This window comes from Apium graveolens, chromosome 2, assembly GCF_009905375.1.
Source record: "Apium graveolens cultivar Ventura chromosome 2, ASM990537v1, whole genome shotgun sequence".
Taxonomy (NCBI): domain Eukaryota; kingdom Viridiplantae; phylum Streptophyta; class Magnoliopsida; order Apiales; family Apiaceae; genus Apium; species Apium graveolens.
In genome coordinates, this window is record NC_133648.1 from 54,156,303 (window position 1) to 54,160,117 (window position 3,815).

Consider the following 3,815-nt stretch of genomic DNA (forward strand, 5'->3'; position numbering starts at 1 on the left):
CACTAAAAGGTTTTAATTTACTTTGTTCATCATCATAAACACTTCAAGAAAAGTAGAAAACCACTTAAACACATTCACCCCCCTCTGTGTTTGATTCATTACCCAACATATGTTCTTTACGATATTTTATTTTCTCTTTTCAACTTATAGTTGGAATTTTTTTAATGTATTATGGCCTTACCTCAAATTTATTCCTGACTCCGCCGCTGGTACTTATGTGTACGAGACATTGTTATCATGGCGGTCAACTAGTCGCGAACATCGATTAGTCCGTAGAGAAAGTCGACTAGAGAGCACGACTTGTGAATTGTCGAGTAGTCAGTCGACTTGGTCGTCTAGTAAAAAATTCAATCAAAATTTTAAATGAAAAAAATAGAAATAAAATCTAAAACCCTACTAAACATCATCAACAATTAACATGCTAATTTCAACTTTTATATCTTCATATGAATGTGTTTTTTTTATCGTAGGTAACCTGCAGCCGCTACCCTTTGGGTGCGCACTGGGTAAACCCTACGGGCTCACGCAATAGCCTACAAATCACGTGAACCAACGTAAACCGCATTTAAGCGACAAACTCTGACTTAGGAGGCATAATCATAAATTCTCCTCTCGTGAGATTCGAACATAAATTGATTAAAACTGAATATTCATGTAATATAATTTATTTATATATCTGTATAATCAGCTTTATCGATGTGAGTATTAGAAGGGAAAATAAATATGTTTGTCTTTAACATTTCTATTTTATGATTGATATACATACTCAAAATATTAGATTTTTGTTGTGGAAAGCCATGTATATAACATATATTATTATATATTTTTTAGTTAATTATAATTAATTTGTCGACTAGTCAGTGACTAGTCCACGATAATTCGACTAGTCAATCCATCGACCCGACTCGACTTATCGACGTGATAATCATGTATGACAATAAAATCTTTCTTATCCTTTTTCAAATTTATAGTTCTTAATATTTTTATTTTTAAGGCCTATTTTTGACCGATTTTTTATCGATTAATCCCATTTTTTCCAATTTGAACCAATTTTCGTTTAAAACAAATTTTAACCCATTTTTCACTCAATCAGTTCATTGTCTCATCCAATAATGATTAATCGTCAATTAATCACCATTACTTATCGAATTTGAGAATACTTAACTTATATGTTTGTATTTGATTGTAATTAAATAGTGTTCTAAGAGTTCTTTATGGGTGTTGAACTTGTTGTTCAATTGGCATATACAGTAGAACCTCGATAAATGAATGTTCGATAAATGAATAACCTCGTCCAATAAATAAATTTCTTCGGTCCCAACTTGGTCCAATGGGCTTAACGAATAATTTCGCTTAATGCATTAACAAATAAATACAAATGAAGTCTTTATAGGCCCTATGTAAATATAAATGAATAATCATTATATTTCAAATAATATATTTTTATTTATATAATATATCATGAATACATTTCATTCAATGACTAATTTTCAAACACATTAATAAGTCATATTTTTTCGAAAAATGGCTCCAAAGTTGATTGTTTCTTTCCTCCCCCAAGATGCATCTGATCCTTGATTTTGTGCAAAGCATGCACCACTTCTGGAATATTTTGATCATGTTGCCGCAGGTAGTTTTTTATAGTGACAATAGCTTGAAAAGCTTCTCTTGAGGATACTTGTGGTATAGTGATGCAATCATCGGGTTCGGGATCATTTGCCTCATCATTTAGTACAGCTTCAATGATTTCTTCGTCCGTAGGAGAATCCATAACCGCGTTATTCTCTTCAGGATAGTTCAGAAAATGTTCAACATTCATCACATTAATAGTTCAATTTAGAAAGGAGTTTAGTTAAATCTTGGATCTCTTGTTCTAGCTGACCATCTTCTATTTCAGGAACATCAACTTCTTCTGATCGAATTTTACAGTGGCGAAAACAGTTTGCTATTGTTTTTGTTGTCACATCAAAACTCCAAGCCATGGTAGCAAAATTAATAGCATCCAAAATATTTATTTTTTCAAGATTTGGTGAGTCTGCCTCAAGCATCTGCAAAATGCTAGAATAGAAATGACGTCGATAATGAACTTTGAATGCTCTAATAATCCCGGCATCACATGGTTGAATTTTAGAAGTTGTGTTAGGGGGCAAAAAATATAACTCCACATTTCTCAAGCCTTCAACAATCTTTGGATGTGCCGGACAATTGTCTACTAGCAAGAGAACCTTTCTACCATTCATTCTCTTGTCAAACCAATGACAATATTCTTGAAAAAGCAAACCAGTCATCCAAGCTTTCTTATTAAATCGATACTCGCAATTAAGATTATTCATATTCACATTCTTAAAGCATCTAGGTTTTGCATACTTACCAATAACCCAAAGAGGCACTTTATCAGACCCGTCACCGTTACAGCAAACAGCAATAGTGATTCTCTCCTTATCTTTCTTCCGCCCTTCAAGCTGCTTCGTGGAAAGTGAATGGTCATCCTCCAACCGATAAAACAATCCGGTTTCATCCATATTGTATATATGTTTAAGGTTGAATTGGTCTAGTTTTGACCGTATCTCGGGTAAAGCATTTGCAATATCCTCCATGTTAACTGAACCACTCTCACCAAATCGTCGGTAAGACTTGATTGAATATCTTGCCTTAAAACGTTCGAGCCATCCACTAGAAAAGCTAAATTCTGAGTTTGTTTCTCCATACATTTTCTGCATAAACTTTTTTGCTTTACCCTGGATCATTTTTCCTGACATATTCACCTTCTCTTGTCTTTGAAGAAACTATTCATATAAAGGTTTCTCTAGTTCAGAATATTTAGCTGACTTGTGCCTCTTAACATTGCTATTTTTCATCTCATCAGACAAATATTCCGACGATCTTTTGAGAGGATTTGATATTGTGGTTTGGCTAGTAACCAAATCAAAATTTTCTTTCACCCATGCTTGCATATCTTTTTGGCTAATACTTGGATGCTCCTTCTTATGCTCACACATGGCTCTCCTTATCTGATCTGTTAAAGTAATTTTTGTTACTGGTTTTGCTTGCTCGTTGAAAGCCATTATAGTAGATTGAACACCAAAATAGTAATATGATTGTGTTATAAAGATACAGTGAGAATTTAGAATTATATATAACTTGGTATGAGATATTGAGTAGACATCTTAATTCGAACTATCATGCATGTACACAGTAGTCTCAACTATCAATACATGGTACGGTGCACTTTATTTACTCCATGCATGCATATACAACTAATCTAGAATTATAAAAATATGAATGTAATTAAAGTTTGCATAAAAGTTATAACTACCAGATACATTTGAACTTAATATATACAAAATGATATAATTATAAAAAAAAATCTAAAAATATCATCTAAATGAATTATTATTCATTTATCGATAAATAAATATTATATTCATTAATCGATAAATAAATAATCTCGCCAAATGATTATTTTTTTTGGTCCCAAAGGTATTCATTTATCGAGTTTCCACTGTATATTTGTATTTGATTGTAATTTAATAGTATTCCAGGAGTTTAATTTTTATTAATATTTTGAAAAGTATATTTTAATTAAATTTGTTATTTTTAAAATATTAAGACCAAGTTGCGAAGACTACATTACATGTTCACCTTACAATTCGAACTCCGCATTTATTTGACCTACCTGAGTTGATTGAATAACTTTCACCGAATTAATCAGATAATTTTTTATTTAAGTTTTATTATATTGATGATTTTATTAATCCAAACTTTTTGCAAATTGGTGTTGTTAATATGGACAAGATCGACAAGGTTGTTGAAGA

General features: G+C 31.7%; 1 pseudogene; it reads right to left on the reverse strand.

Moving 5' to 3' along the window:
* Positions 1 to 1,507: 1,507 nt before the first annotated feature.
* LOC141689743 (CENP-B homolog protein 2-like) lies at positions 1,508 to 3,065 on the reverse strand (annotated as a pseudogene).
* Between the last annotated feature and the right edge of the window lie 750 nt (positions 3,066 to 3,815).